The 17,921-nt window shown below is 31.2% G+C and overlaps 1 protein-coding gene and 1 long non-coding RNA gene across 3 annotated transcripts in view; one reads left to right on the forward strand and one right to left on the reverse strand.

Moving 5' to 3' along the window:
• LOC107992577 (probable serine/threonine-protein kinase dyrk2) overlaps positions 1-17,921 on the forward strand; it is a 203,119-nt gene that overhangs the window by 134,539 nt on the left and 50,659 nt on the right.
• On the reverse strand, positions 10,371-13,827 carry LOC107994656 (uncharacterized). Of its 2 annotated transcripts, XR_001765364.3 has the most exons (3): positions 11,511-13,771; positions 10,732-11,306; positions 10,371-10,604 (listed from the first exon to the last, which is right to left on the reverse strand). It is a non-coding gene; the product is annotated as an uncharacterized LOC107994656 (long non-coding RNA). The 2 variants fall into 2 exon arrangements; XR_009830071.1 differs by having other exon boundaries at positions 10,371-11,306; positions 11,511-13,827.

Here is a 17,921-nt window from a genome sequence, read left to right on the forward strand (position 1 = left end):
AAATTACGCTCGTTTTTATTTAAAAAAAAATATACGTTCTGATTACGAACAGAATATAAAATTCTCCTTTGGATCAGCAATTGAATTAGTCAATCTTTTGCAGAATCTCTGTTACAGGTGCTCATACGGATTTCCGACATGTGAGTGAGTCATTAATAGTAGTTGATCACGTGTGAAATTGCGTGCCAGGTGAAATCATGACTATCTATTTCACTTTGCGAACACGTACATACGTTTCTGCAATTCTTTGCGAGATCGATCCTTGTTGTTCTCGATGAAACAATTAATTCGAGAAACGTTTGATCGTCAGAGACGGGACGAAAATGACCTTTCTCTTGATCCTATGTCGTTCAATTTGTGAATATTATCGCCAATTAACCATCTCTGCCTTATTATTACGGGCCCTTACTTATTCCAAGAATGGTATCTATCAAAAGTGTCAAAGCGCCGTCTTTTCCTCGAAATAGCAATGCGAAAAAAAGATCGTACGAGTTTTTTTCTTGCCGGAAAATGTTAGCGCTGTTTCGTCTCATCCGGCGATTCAAATAAAATTGACGTGGACGTTTTTCACTTTCCTTTTTTTTTTTTTAAAGAAAAAGAAGAAGAAGAAAACGTCCAGAGAGCGAATTTGACCGATGTATTCACGCGAGAAATATTCCTTTTTTTAATCTCTTTGTATTTTTGATATTAAAAAGAAAAAAAAGAAAAAGCACAGATTCGTGAAATTCGTAGAATTCGTAGCAATTTGACGTTCGTGCATTTGGTTATATTCATGTATCACGAGGAATACAGAGGAATACGCGTGTAAACGATTAAAAAAAGCTGGAAAGTGGCTAAATGCGCACGAATATCGACTCGAAAATCGAAAAAACACCACATGGAGGCGAGATCCCCAGGTTTTTCACCCCGACCAACTCGACTCTAGTCTTTTTTCTTCTTCTTCTACTTCTTCTTCTTTTTCTTTTGAAACACAGTCGCGTTTCTCACAGTAATGCATCTGGCCAGTGACTCGTTCTTTGAAACACTCGCCCACCTTGTCATCATGATTGGAAACCCTTTCGTAGAATCAGGTCAGACAGCTGTCTGGCCAGGCAAGGAGCACACCTCTGTGCTCTCTTCCTCCACGTCGTCGTTTCCTTCTTTTTTTTTTTTTCTCCTCCCTCAACACGGTTCTCTCGCCAACAAAGACGTGCTCGAATCTCGTGCACACATTGAAACACCCACGCGGCGGCATAATAGGATCCGCGGCCCCCTTGTTGTTGTCCACTTACGTTGCCCAAAGTCTTCCAACGTAAAAAGCGACCTCTCCTCGTGAGGGAAAAATTAGAGGGAGACGCAGAGATAATACTTTCCCACTTTTTTGTATTCATATGTTTGAGGGGGATATAAAAGTATCAATTTGTATCGATTCAATATCAGAAATCTCTTATCCGAAAATTTGAAAATTAAGAATTTTAGAATTAAAAAATTATCTTTAATTATTTTTATTTTGATTGGTATATCGATCAAAATATTTTTTTACCATATATCGATACGGTATAATTATTATAAAATGATTATCCTCAAAAATGTGCAGTTCGATTTTAATATCGAATTTTTCAACTTTTATCAACTGTTCGATAAGAATTATTGTTATTGACAAATAAATCTATTTAATTCGAGTTTATTATACGAAAGCCAAATGTTTATGTTTACGTTAATGTGTGCGTTAAAGAATAAATCAATCACTCGAACAGTAATTTCTGATGAGCTGCATCCGTTGATAACGAGTGTTAAAGAGAATTTCATGTGTTACACTTTGTTCTTGTTTCACACATAAAGTGTCGATATAAGAATATTCGATAAAAAGAACGATCTCTCGGCATAATTCATACACGAGTATCACTGAAGGGTAAACATCGTTTTATCTGGAGTCAATAACTTGGTGCGCAAAAATATTATACGAATTATTATTCCTTTACGTGTAAATTTCACGAACGTAGAAAATCCAGAAACTAATGTGCAAAGTAAATATTTGTAGAAAAAATGCAAATATTCGTTAACTCGTTACAATCAATATATCACGATAGTGAACAAATATGGAATTTTCATCGAATAAATGATGTTTTGAAACGTGTCGTTTGAACGGATCGAGAAAATTGATCAGAATTCTATCAACGTTTATTTTTTCCAATTAACACGTTGTGTGAGAATTAACTGTCCACTGTTCCCATAATCGAACAAATTATCGAATAAATTTCAACGTTCGGCAATATTTCAAATAGTTTTATACTTCTCCTTCTTACACAATAATTATGCAGTCAAACAATAATGGATTAGTTTTAAATTAGAATTACATTTTATTAAATTCATATGAAATAAAGCGTAGAAAGACACGTATTTGAAAAATATTCGCGGCTTATTTGCAAATTAAAATTTGTAAATTGCGAATTTTTTTCTTTCTTTCTTCTTCTCTTTCACTCTTATCAGTGCATATGCACAAAACATAAATTTGCATTCATTACAGTATGCTCGTATTCATCCGTGTTTTCAATTGTTTGTACAAAATACTCTCCGACAATATTGCCAACAATTTGCGAACATTTTTAATTGACGTTATTGTCATCGGCAATGGTGAAACCGTGACATTTTAAAAAATTTGTGTCACTGTGAAAATGTAGGCTCGTAAAACAGATAGAAACGTTGATAAATATTTAACCGATAAGAAAGTGGATTGCAGTTTCCAATTTTTCGAACGATTCCACGATTTTATTGCTACTTTGCTCGTGCAACGTCGTTTTCCTATTTACGGGGGAATTTATTACAAGATTGGCGAGATTGGAGTTGGAAAACGAAGGTGGAAAGTTTGGAAATCCGATTTCTGCGATTTTTGGCTTTTGATGACTTTTCGGTCCGCGAGGATAAATGATAGATTAATGATGGATTATTGGGGGGTCATAATTGCGTAATCGAGGGAAAATTGAACGATTACGCGAGTCGTTATTTTCTCGAGTTGTTCGATAATTGCAAATATACGTAGGGTATAAGAGTACGTGTATGCATACTTGTTGCGTGCTCTTCTGTATTGTATGTCGCTCGTCGAGTGTCAATGTGAAAGTTGCATGTATGAAAATCGTTCTTCGATTCAAAGAATATGTAAGAATATATTGGGGATCTATTTGCAAAAAAATACTCTCAAGAACAATTTTTTATTCTTAAATATATTAGCATTCCAATGCCACCTGTCACATTAAAGAAATGGTGACACAATATTCGTTGAGTTATTATTCGTTGTAAGTTTATAAATAAAATTTGATGACGCGATTATCATATATTTCATAATGAAATAAAATAATTCTTGAAGAGACAATGAATTGATTTTCACAATAAGATTTAGAAAAATAAAAATATGTGAACAAGGATTTGAGAATGGATGAGTTAAAAAAGTGTATGTAATAAATAATTTTTTTTCTAATTTGAAAAGCTTTGCATTGCTCGTTTATTTCTTTCAAATAGAAAAAATTTACTTATTTTTCACGTATTAATACATAAATATTTTTTGTTTTTATGTATAGAAAACATTTTATAATTATAACTTTTATTATTCAAATATTCATGACGTTCTTATTAACTATTATAGCATTTATTTAAATAATCTAATTTTATGTTAATTTAATATTACTAGATATTAAATCGTTGGAGTTTTAATTTATATAGTTTTAATAAAATTGAAGGTATAGAATTGCTTATAATTCGTTTTAAATAATATCTCAGCTATTAATCTTGATTGTAATATTTTATATAAATATTAGCTAAATAATTCGATGAATTGTTGGACCAGTCGATACAGGTTCTTCGAGTTCTTATTTATAATTATAATATTTATCTATTTAATATAATATTAAATAATTGAATGTTAGAAATTAAAAGAGATTTAGATATTTATGTTAATGTACGCATTCAAATGTAGAAATTAATGTTAAGTGTTCTTTTTAAGCGTAAAGTTTTTTGAAATTCATTTGGTACGATTCGAAGCAGCATATAATTATCTAATCTAATCGCATATATTAGTAATAGCAATTAATATAAATTTCTTTCTTCTACTTTATGTGATATAAATGATTATTGAAACATAATTGAAATTTAATAATATTATATAAATTTTTTGTTACTATTATTTTAATTACATAATATTTCCATAATTTTATTTATCTTCTTTCTGCAAATATTATTATTATTAAAATTGTATATATTTGTAATCAGTTGGAATATTGGATATGCTATAAAAATATGAAAAATTAATAATTCTTTATACGTAATTTCTAAAAGATTGAAATAATTAATGCTTTACTGAAAATTTATTAAATTAATGTTAAATTATATATAAATAATAATTACAATAATTTAATACCGATTTAATTCTATTGAAAAAAATTTGTCTTAATAAAATATAATAAAAATTAAATTTTACTTTTCTTGCTTACCATTTTCTATCCTATCCGTCAAATTACAATTTACAAACAATTCGACAATAATTTTTACAATTAAAATAATTACAAATGACAAAGAATAATGAGAACACCAGACATAACAAGAAAAAAAACAAAAATAATCAAACTTATCCATATCCCGAGCTCAAGTATTAAATTCTAACCTCAAAAAAACTAAAAACATTGAAATCCATCAGAAAAATATTGTTACTTTCAATATATCGATCTCCGAATGTCGATGGTAAAAACATCGATGTTTACTGCCAATATATTTTCAAAACACGTATCGTTACTATTTCTACGCTATATCCCCGCCCAAATGAGCGATGTCGGCAAGTGCAGAGGGAAGGAAGAAAACTTCGTCACCTGTCTCGTAACTAGAATCTGCCGGGCGATCGAGTTGTCTGCGGTTTTCTCTGTGCGGTCGTTGGATAACGTCCAGCTCGTATCACCTTCGGATACGAATGCGTGGCATAACTTTGACACATTGATCTTAAGCCGATAAAACGTGGCGAAGCAGCGTAACATGCGGTCACGCTCGATCCGAGAAATAAAAAAATATGTCCGCCGTTGTTCTTCCTGTTTCATGCGCGCAGGAGGCGCATGCGCCATTTGCGCGTGATCGTACAATTATGACGCTCGAAATTTTGAAACCGAAAAATGAATCTTTGATTCCAAATTCTCTGTATTCAAAAGTAAATAATAAAGAGAACGTTGTGACAAAGTGAATTTATTTTTATTTAATTAATAAAATTGATTAATATTACGATAGTTTCTACGAATGAAAATTTAATGGAAGGCAAATATATGATTATTCTTACCATTGATCGATTACAAAAGTTTGAAGGATTTCAGAAATCGAAATTTTTGAAGATTTTATTGGAATAAGAAGTTATTGGTAAAATTAAAAATAATGTTTAAAAAATTTTGTTTCGAGAATTTCAAAAGTTTCGAAATCTTACAAAGTTTTGTATTCGAATTTTGCCAATTTAAAAATTATATAGGTTAAGTCGACCTACATCTAAACAATGTGTATTCTGTATGGATAACGCAACATAGTGACAGTTATATGTGACTTTAGACTTTCCGTTGATCGTTAAAGGAAAAAACGAGTTATCCTTTGATGCGTTATTTCCCTTTTCTTATCATGGATGTTTCACAAATGTGGCATCAGTGGAAATAACTGTTTTTGTGATAATTAATTTGGTTTTTATATTCATAGTAACATGAAAGAATAATTTTAATTTGTTGCCTTTTAAATTGTTTATTTTAATCTTTGATAACGATTGTAAATGATTATATATCTTATCTTATTATATCTTTTATATTACAAATAATTACATATTATAAGTTTGTGAATATTGACGATACCTTTATAAAGATAAATTTATTCCTATGATAAATAATAATTTCAAAATTTACTCATTGTTTCTATTAAAAAATTTATTTCTCAAGGTATTTATTAAACAAAAATTATCTTACAATAAAATATATCAAAAGAATAATTTTCAAAACTTTTTACAAGAATAAAAGAATTTTGAATCAAATATTTGAAATTTGAGGAAATCTTGAAACATAAATAAAATTAATTTATTTATTAATTTATAAATATTATTAATAATTTTTATTGAATAGGAGATAGATATATCTTTCTTGAATTTTTTAAAATTAAATTTAATATTAATTAGATTAAATATTATCAATGATTTCTTATGAATGAATGAATGAGTCATGTTTCCACGAATTTAAATACATGGTCGAATCTCGTAGTATTTCATTAGAAATGAAATTACTGATCATCATCAGTTATGAGAATTTTATATTGTTTCGTCAATAAAAATTAATCTCGTAATGCCTATAAATATACATATTTCTATTTAAAAAAATTTTTCTTAATATAAATCGAAGCAAAAGTGGATAAATAGATTGATCAGATTCGAAATTTCCTTTCATCATGTAATTAAAACCGGTAGATGACAGTGAAAGTGCATTTACTTATATTAAATGTTGCGTAATATGTAGTTTGCATACGCACATATAACGACATAATTGAGTTCTATTAATCTATTTTCTTTTGTGTTTGTCTAAAGAAAATTTATCTTTTTAATCATCTTCATAATCAATTTATTCTCAATTTAAAAATATATTTCATACTCAATTTATGTCTTTTAATTTTTACTTAATTAAAAATTTTTATTATATTTTATATTTAATTTTATCGCAAATTTTATTAATTATAATTATTTCCATAACCTAACCTCATATTTTTATAATTGAGAAATCGTTGAGAAAATGAAGAATCGAGAAAAATAATGTATCTATTAATTTATGCAAAAAATTATGTATAAATAGTAACATTGGACGAATTTAGGAAGAAACTATCAAAATATTCCACAGATTGATTCACTTTTTATCGTAAAGTGACGTCACGAAAAATCCGTTATTTTCTTCGCCTAAATCTCACAAGCAAACGCGATTCACGTCACGCTTTATTTATTTCATTTTAAATCATCTTTTTTCGACGAAATCAATTCTACCAATTTTCTTCCGTATATTCTTTCATCGTAATATTCTATACATTTGTGGAATAAAACATGCATGCACGTATACACGCAAACATGAAAATTCAGCATACATGCATCAGTGTCAGTGCACTGACACGCACTTTCGCATGTGAAGCTTTAAACGTGTGCACGCACACGTATATGCGTTCTTTGCGGCAACGATTGGCTCTGACTTCTGTGGAGGGGATAAGGAAGGGTTCACGGTGGGGAGAGATGTGGCTACAATTCCACTCGGTTTCGCGTTGTGTGAGAGTGAGTGAAAACCAGTCAGTCAGTTAGGCGAGCAGGCAAGAGCATGTTCGGTACGGGAGGAACTCTATTACGAGCACGTTTAAATGATTGTGTGATAGATGCGTGATTATAGATGTTGACGATCGAATATATTGTTAGTCCATTGAAAGAAAAAGAAAACGAAACATCGTTATATCTAAAATTTGATCGGTAACGGTGCACTGCCATTCGTTCACTGCCGCGAAAACGAGAACTCGAATTTTTATACTCGTCGAATGCTTGTGTTCCCTCGGCATTTATTGATTATCCTTTTTGAGAATCTTAACAATTTTGTGTATCTATCGTAACATTGTAATAACCGATATAACCTAGTTCTGTTTTCATTTTTTCCTTTCGTGCCTACCGGTCTGCGTTTTAAAGCTTGTGTAAGACGATATCGATAGATCATAGTCGCGGACACCAATGGACGTTTCCCACGCTAGTGTCGTGCCGCCAGTTTTGTTACACGTGACAAGTGAACAGAGGCTTGCAGAAAAATGCCCAGCCAAACTACGACTATTCTTCTTAAGTGTTCCATGGTGGATGTGCCTGCCCTTAATCACGTAAAATTGAAATCTCTGTATGGAGTAAGTACTTTTCGATATCACATTTTGATACTTAAATGTTATGCAATAACGTGCATTTGATAAGGACCAGTCTCTAGAACGAATGTAACGGTACACAGGCACCGTACACCTTGTATTTATTGGTGACCCAAGACCAGTGATATATAGTCTTTGGAAAGAAGACACGATTCAAAAGATTTCTACCTGGATATATATATATATATATATATACATATACATATATATATACATACATATATATATCGAACATTTTCGTATCGCTTTTTGTTTCGATGGTAAGGTAGGGTTTGTTTTGTTCGTTAATGGATCCTTTCAAATCTTTCATCTTAATTTCTCTGTGCAATATAGAGAAAGTTTTTGAAGCGATATTAATTATTCCTATGCAATGATTTATTACCTTGCATGTGATATGATATATTCTGATCTTCAAAATGAACATTCTTTACACGAAGGAATATTATTTATATTTAGAGGTTATGTTATTTTTGACATGCGCCATTCCGATATTGTTAACGAATCTAATAAGAATTTTTGTAATGCGTGAAATCGTAAATTATTTCTAAAATCTTTCGAAACCCTTTGTGTGTCAGAACCGGCTGTTTCCTCGCAAAGCCGCGTGCGTTGACCACGTAGTTGTAGTTCGTTGATCGAGTAGAACGAACGAATGGTCGGTTTGAAAAAATCACCTTTCAATGGTGTGCACGCGCAGTATAGCCGCAAGGGCTCGTGACAGGGTGAATAAAAGGGAAGGTCTGACTACAGTGTCTGGAGATGTTTGTGCCTCATTAACGTTAACCTCATTCGACGCAAATGCAGATGCATACACGAGCCGAGAAGCGTCTGTCCAGGAATCTCACGCTTGTCTACTCATAATAGCGTACGCACGTGTATTCATCAACATGTATATGTAAACTGTACATAAGTTAAACGTGTAATAACGAATACAGTCTTACTGATGATGCGCACAGTGCATTATTATAGTGTTTTCAGAAGCGTAAAGGTTTAGATTATTTTAGGTTAGGAGAACATTTATATTTATTCTTGAGAAAAAATTGAAAAAAAGTCGTTAAAACGTATGAGCATTTAAATTTTTTATCTTTTAAAAGAAAATAAGTATTCGGTTGACATTATTTTATTATTTGATCATAGTGAATGCGAGTCACGAGAAGGGAACCATATACGTTTGCGAGTGCATTTGTATAACGAAAGCGCAGTCTGATCGCACTGGTGCACATACGGTACCTTGTATTGACAAACGGACAATGGTCTCACATTTACAGTGCAAAACATTACCATACCGAGAAAAGTGTCAACCATGTTGTTTATCATACTTCGATAAAATATGTAAAGTACACCTTAACGGTGTACTTTTGAAGAAATGATCGGGAAGAAAATATTAGGGTTCAGGTACAAGGATTCTCAGAATTTTTGTCATAGATTATTTCAATTATTGAAAATTTTAATTAATACATTAGTCATTTTTATGTACTTCGAAAATCATTATTGTTTTTTAAAAACAAATTAACGAATTTAATTTTTCTCTGAAATATCATTCCATTTATAAACAGTCGAGGTACATAAGGTCTTTATTCGTACCAATAGACACGATAATATTGACTTTTCTACACCAGACAAAGCCGATTGTCTTCGTTTCTTATTCGTAAAAATCTTTATTTGATTCCTGCGGAAGGAATATTTTTGCTCAGAAAACATACATTCAATTTACATATTAATAACTTGCATTATTATCTGATACAAAAGTAAAAAAATAATAAGTAATCTTTATTGATACATTAGTAATAACTTTCGTTATCGGATAACAGTCTGGCGATCGATATCATGTAACGTTATAAGCAACGTGACTCCGCTCTTACCAAGTAGCCTCTTACGTTTTCTTGTGCATCCACGCTCTAAATATAAGCGGACACGAGCACACGAAGTGTTGTTTTAATTCACTGTCACTGCTGCAGGAGGGTAGAAAGACACGTGTGTGTGGGAAATAGAAACAAACGCGGCAAACTACACGAAAGTGACGAAAAATTTAACGATCGCACATGTGTGTAGAGTACGTGTCAGTTTATATACATACGTATATAACTTTAATTTTTTTTGCTTATACATTTAGAAGTTTTAACATTGTTCGATCGACAGATAAATAAATTAATCTATTATAAATAACACGATAAAGTGATCGATATTGCAGAGAAAACATAGTCATTGTGTCGTAATTGCAAATATTGAAATGATAAGATTCTTGTAGAACATTAACGTGAAAAAAAGCAATAAAGTAATGATATAAAATCAATTTACACATTTCATTGTTATATTTTTCCAACTCGTTTCTCTGTAACGCGTAATTGTGTAATTTAGTATACAATCATGATACTATATTTCGCGGTTGAACGCGTAACATAACCTTTTTCCGCGAAACGTTTACTTTTACACTATACTTTTCGCACGTGCAATCGATAAACATGTTCTTTTTTTTTTCTTTTTTTTTGAATTTTATTATTATCTAACTGAAAATCCATTGGAGTGTGTTAGAAAAGTGTATGCTCGTCACGCGTCCTAGACACTATCTTGAACATCTCCGAACCATGGCGTCGAGGTGTAATATGATCCATCCGAGTTCGTAAGTAAACGAAAACGATCTTATTGCGTAGCGAAGCATTTTTTCGCCTGGGTTTCCATGGTACTATAGTGGAAAGACGTGTCTGTAAACAAATAATATCCACCATTTTTTCATCCGCGAATACGAACGTTCGCTATATGTTTGGAATAGAAACGATAAATCGAGAATCAAAGATGGAAAATATTGAAAGATTCGCCCAAGGCGTGTACCGTTGCCCTCCAAATATTATTCTGGAATGGCCTGGGGATAGAAATTACGCGTCTCGGGACCGGTATCGCTTTAATTCGATAACCTGTTTCTTTTTTATGCGTCGATTCTGCTCTCACAGAGCCAGGCTGGGATAACCGTTGCTGTTTCTGCTTCGTTTTTTGTCCGACCTCGTATGTACTATATATGTAATATCTGTACACCTAAAACGAAGTGACCAGGTCGAGCTCGTGGCCGTGAAAGTTCTGTTTCACTTGTTTACAGGCCATCAGGGCCGTTTCTCGTAGCTTCCCCGCAACTTGGGTAGTTGTAAAGGGGTCTTTCGCTTGCCTCGAGGAAAAAGGGAGAAATTTTCGAAAGCGATGACAGATCTTTCCGAATCCATTGCACGCGCTCATCTCTGCTCTAATTTTCCAATCCGTTGTTGACGTGTTTTCTTGATCGTTTTTCTCCTTACACTGTATGCTTGATTAAAGAGCGATTTCAATTTCCTTTTATGCAAAAGTGGTAATGATAATGATGTCAACCGGTACGGCACATTATAGTTTCCTTTTTTACAAAAGGAAGAAAAATTGACCTAGAAATTAAATCGTTTCTTTATTATTATTGTGTAATATTTTAAGATTTAAAGATTTTTCTTTCGATATTTCTATAAATAACTTTCTTTACTTAATAATGCAATGATTATCTGAAATTATAGGTTAAGTTTTTATACAGTCGAAGAATATTAATTTTTTTTTTTCTTTTGATCGATTAGAATAAAAAATTAAAAGATATTTACGCAGTGTGTTAGTCATTCATCTTGAAAGTACTTCGGAGAGTCAAACTCTACAAAAGAAATCCCATCTCTTTATTTCAATCTAACCCTTACCATGATTCATTGTTTTTCTCGACCCTACGGATCACAAGTCAAGTACTCTATTTCACCACCAGAGGGATCAGTGTCTGAATTCAAATGCGCATTTCAATTTCGCGCATGTAATATTAGATGACGACGCACATAACGGTGATAAAGTTTAGTGGGTGTAATTTTCACAAATGAAAGAGTCGTGCAATCAGTAATACGATAAAGTTGTTTCAATGTTCTGGATGTGTTCTAAATGATTATGTGCTGAAAGAGAAGTAGCATCATATTAAGGTATGGGATTATACATTTCCGACTGATAACAACGGACGTTATTGCACGCTGTATACTTATAGACCAATCAGATGTTAATCAGACGAGTTAAACAATTTCCGATTAATAGTAACTAGCGGAGCAGGTTTCTCTTTGCCCTAGGCGACAGATCAGATCATCTCACAGACAGTCTTATGTGAATGTTGTTCGTGCACTTAATGTGTTTCGTTCCATTCATATCGTCTACTTATGCTATTTAATTATTTAATTTTATAATATTTCTATATAATTCTATAATCTGTATGATATTTTATATTTTTTCTTGACTCTTCAAAAATTACTATGCATGTTACTATACATGCGATCGATATGCACGCGAATTTGAAATTGCATGATTATTAAATGTTTGATTATGATAGAAAAAATTGTACTTCTTAGAACAACGATTGGTGTTATAATAATAGTCTCATTCGTGCTTCGAGTGATTCTTTTTTTTTTTTTTTAGTATTTGAAACGATAATTTTCATGTCAGAATTTTAATTTTAAATAGGAAAGGTGAAATTAGAACGTGAAAAAGTGAAATTTACATGTTTTCAATAAGCATTTATTTCTTTCATTGAATTTATAATATTAAAATATAATCTTCTCTCGATAAAATGATTATCTCTTTCAATAATAATCAACAATTATCATCAAAAGTATTCCTGATTGAAAATTTTTTTCATTTTTTTCGTGCTTTCAAGATAGATATCTAAATTTCATTAAAGCGTTGAGAAATTTTCGAACATAACCTCACTATCCTTGTTATAGTGCTATATATTTCATTGGTAACATTTCTCGCGATCTAGTCACTGTTTTTTTCGGCACGAAACAAATGTCACACTCAACGAAAAGGGATTTAAAGTCGATTCGACATAACCTTTCTCCAGTCAGCAATAAAATAATTCGCCTGGCAAGCAAACACTTGACTCCTCCCTGTCCTTTGGCCGCAACAGACGTCGCCACTTGAGCACAGCCCCTTTTTTCCTTCTGCTGCGTGCGCACGCCAGTCAAAGCAGTCAAACGACGCACTTCGTTCTCTGCGTATATCTATACTTGTCGTTTGCTTCGTGTTCTCGCCGCGTTACCCTCGCTAGAGAGAACCAGCCGGTCCTTCCTCGTTCTCTTTTCGCTCGAATTCAGCGTGTTTCTCGAGCAGGAGCACGCCTCGATACCATTGTCGGTCGATCGTGTCTCTTTTGGACCTGTTTCTGTACTTATTTCCACGATACAGAAGAGAAGAGCATCAATTGCGCACCCCGAGCACGGCATGCAATTAACTTACACAAAAATTGCGACCACTCGAGCAAAAAGGTAATACGGTTGACATTTTTTGCGAGGGGGACGCTGGTATATTGCGAAAAGCCTCCATCTTGTTTCCTTAACATTACAGGAGAAAAGGTAAATGAGCTCTTGTTTTTCAACCGAGACGAATCGCGTTCCACTTCTTTTTTTTCTCTTTTTTTCGAAAACTTATCGATTCCTAGAAGAAAAATACTATAAAATACTTTGGTAATATGTAGTTTCTTTACTATGTTTAGTTGAATTTCTTTATGGAAGTTTTTAGTGACTGGCCTGAAAGATTAGAAGAGAAGTGGTTTTGTGATTTCTTGGTTAGGTATTCCGATTTAAATTCTGTGAAGTTGGTAGCAAGAAATTCGATAGATTTGATACTTTCCAAGAGATGGTATGCAAGATTCTATTTTTCATTTTCCATTTACTTTTATAAAAATAATAAAATCATTTCGAAAACTTTTTCTTTTTTATAAAAATATTCATCAATGTAATTTACAAAATTCTTTTTCTTTTTCTATCGTTTTTTTTTCGAATCAATTATCGAGTCAAAGCACGTAAGTACATGCTGCTGGAACACGATCGTTAATTGGTCACGTGTATTAGACTCGGAAAAAATAACGTGTAGAATTTTTCGCAGCGTACCGGACGAGCCATATCATGTCGTAACATACTGAAATAGGTTAAGAGTTAACCATCTGTTGCTAATACCAGAAGCGGTTTCACCGATCAATGACCACTAGCTAATTAATACTTGTGAAAACGTCCCGACTAGGAAATCCTTCGTATACTTGCGTCAGTATTTGGCGAACATTCTGCTTAGAAACTAACTAAAGATTAAAAGATACAAAAAACTTTTACTTACTTTCAAAATATTGTTAATTCACGAACGTATATAAATTCATTTTATCGTATATTCTAATAGCATGAAAATATTTTTAATGTATTCTTAAAATTTTATTTTTTTATTTATGACATATTTTACAAAAAGATAAAAATTAGAAGAATCGTATACATTTTATGATTAAAGTTTTTTTTTATTAGATAATAGATTAAAATTTCATTTTTTGACTGAAATCCGATGAAACAATTAAGAATAATTAATTGTTTCCTGAAAATATATTTTTAAAAAAATATATTAATAGTATGCAATAATATTCAGAGTTATTATTTATCAGAGAAAATTGAATTTAAATTATTATCCATGATTATTTTGTGATGATCTGCTATTCTAAAACGTTATTCGGCAATTTAAGAATAAGATTTTTTGCGTGTTAAGCTAGATATAATATATATAATTAATAATTTGCATATCATGGTTGTCATTAAGTAATTTTGCTTAGTTCATCGACCAACAAGATAATTGACAACTGACCTCAATTTTAAGAATTATTATTCTTTCTTGAATTCTAGGATATATATCAATTTCGTGGACCACTTATGAAATACTCAGCGAATCGTGAATTTACTCTCGAATTTATAAAAAAACTTAATTTAAGAAAAGTACAAGTTTTTTAGGAAATTTTAAAAAAAGAAAAATAATTTTGTAATATTTACTCTATTAATATTTGTAAAAAATATAGATAAATTTTCTAATTGAAAAAGAAATATATATAATTAATTACAAAATTATTCATTGGCCTGAAGTTGTAAAAATATAATTTTTCATTATGCTCTATTATTATTTTATTACTATTATATAATTTTTAAAAAATAAAAAAATATTTCAAAATTAAATTTATATGTATATAAGTAATAGATTTTTTTTTATTAATTAAAAATTTTTTTTATAAAATGTATTGAATATTTTTCATGGCCAAATATTTTAATTAAAAATAACTGTAAATTAAAAGATGAACAATAAAAAATCAACGGTTTGAATAACATCGGTTATTTTTATATCAAGTCCACTTTGAAAGTCTAGAAGTTTCCTATATGAATGATGAATTCCATCACGAATCAGGTATCTAAAACCATGAATACAAAGCACGCATAAATGGCTATAAATCTTCGGGGTTTAAATTTGTTCCGATTCATTTCTTCTTAACTCGATTCGTTCTAACTGGATGTCTTGATGATCCGAATCACTTGATTCTACTTTCTTTTTTCAACTTGAATAGGTGTAACATTTTTAAAAACCGTGACCAGTGGATCTTTCATCTTAATTTATTTATGATACTTAATATTGTTTCTTTATTAATTTAAAAAATTTATGATATTTTTAATCATTTTTCATTTTTGAAATTCGATATTTTTCAATAATAAACGAAATAAAAATTCTTCTTTATATTCTTTTATTAAAAACACAATTTTTACACATCAAATTATTTATAGATATAACAAATAATCGCAAGTAAAACGATGATTTTTCATAAAGAACCAAAGTGACACAAGGTATGGGTAAAGGATTGAGTCACTTTCAAATACTCTCACGATTCATTTCCATCGACCATAATTTCTCATAAACCGATTCGTTTCGAGCCGCAAATCGTTTTCCATCCAATTTCACAACTTCATTCTCATTTACTATGCCACTGGCTTCACTTATGCTCACGCTTCAACACTTTAACGATCCAATAAAAACCTTTTTAAGGTTCCTCTATCATGTATTTCCGCGCAAAGACAATCGCACGAAACAGTTAAGAATCGCGAGACAATAACTCACGCGTTTTATGGGTAGGCCGTTCCCACTAGGGAAAGTAAGTCAATCGACTGTTGATAAGTTAGGTCTCACAACAGGTCAACTAGCGGAAATTACGATTTTCTAAAGCTGAGACTCGTGAGGATCTTGTTTGCGCATCATAATCATACATTTTTCAACCAATTTTCAACATTCACTCGAGTTAATTTCAACATTTGCCATTCGATATTTTATTACATTATATTTTGTTATTATTTTGTATAAATGCACAATAATTGTATCCTATTTATGTTAAAATATTGCAAATCATTTTAATCTAGCTACCATATCCATCTTAACCTATATTTGTCAGAAAATTAAATTAAACTACGTCAGAAAATTTAAAAATTTCCTATTTAATTGACTGGAATTAGAATCTTTTTTGATGTATGAAGTCTAGAATTTAGAATTTCCTTTCCTCTATGAAAAGTAATCATTTGCTCATAATCAATAATCTCGATTCACAGTCGGGCTCCTAACGTTATCGGAATTAATTCCGGTTAGAAAAGCGGAATATTCTTGGTTTCGAGAAAACGACGCATCCATCACAACGGGTGGTATTCTCGTATCCGCGAGATTGTAAATCGCTTTTACTCAGGCTGAAAAAGCGTCCGTTTTTGCTCGAGTTATTGGCAACTTATTATTACCTACGATGAATCGTAGCATGGACGATCCTGAAAGCGACTTTGAAATTACGCGTCTTTCGTGTAAACGTGCATGAATGTGAAATGATGGTTTCTTTTACGATTGCTTTTCTCCTTCAAAAGTGGAATTCATCGAGGTATGTCGTTTATCGAGAAATACTTGGTGAATTGTGGTATGATATGGAAGGCGCGTAATTTAAAAATGCGCTTGCGAAAGAACGTTGGAAATATAAAAGTGCGGCCAGAATTCCATTGCAATGAGTTGTGAATCGACTTGAGGAATTAGAATGAATTAATTTTAATGTATAATTTTGCGTTGTTTTTCTCCTCAGTGTCATCGTCAGCGATATGAAAACATTCTTTATTGTATTACTCGTAGATTCTATTTTTATTTTTCACTCAAGTTTATCTCTTATATCGTGTTATTCGATTTGTAATACTTATTATATTATAGGAATTTATATATAATTATTATTATTTAATTATAGTTGAAAATAACTTTATTTGATAGATAAAAAAAGAATATTACAAGAAAAACTATTTATATTTTATACTTTCTCTTTTTTTTTTATATAGGTTTTTTCATTTTTTAATGAATATGAACATAATATTTCACTTTTTCAAATTTTCGCTGCATCATCTTATAAATATTCCGCTCATAAATTTTAAAATGTTCATTATATCCATCCATTTGCTCAATCCGCTATTGGAACTAATGCAATTTTTTTTAGAATGAATGAAATTATTTTAGAAACACATATGTGAGTGGTTATCTTCTGTAACCAGGCACACAATATTCAGAAAAAACGTCGTTCCGGTTATTAATCATTTGAAGACAGGTTGATTACAAAGCATCGAATATTAACGTGTATTAAAACGAAGTATAGTACCGGTTATTAAAGTTACATGGAACTACAGTAACCGAAGATTTAGATTGTTAACCCAATCCCTCTAGTTACAGTGTGACTAATAAGTATGAAATTTGCACACAGTCAAGCCTCGGTTAAAGGCGCCAAGTTGTTTGAATAGCGTAACAACTGCTTATTTATCTCCATGCAAAAGCCATTCTTGTATTAATCGATTTTCTTATATTTTCTTTAAAAATTATTTCCACAGGAGAATACATTAACACGTTCGTTATCACGCTTCGCGCATTCAACGGTATGCATAATTTTTCTACAAATAGATAAAAGTTAAACGCGCGTTTAAAGGCTAATACATAAACATAAGAATATAATAAGATAATATTGGAAATAAACGATATTGCAATTACTAAAAACATGCAAATGTTTATAGCAAAATCACTCAAATTTATTACAGGGGAAATGGCATTTAATTTTATAATTAATGCCATATGAATATTAATCATTTTTTCCTATATTACATGCAGTTCAAATCTCAAACATGAAAATCCATTTC

Source organism: Apis cerana, linkage group LG6 (assembly GCF_029169275.1).
Source record: "Apis cerana isolate GH-2021 linkage group LG6, AcerK_1.0, whole genome shotgun sequence".
Classification (NCBI taxonomy): Eukaryota; Metazoa; Arthropoda; class Insecta; order Hymenoptera; family Apidae; genus Apis; species Apis cerana.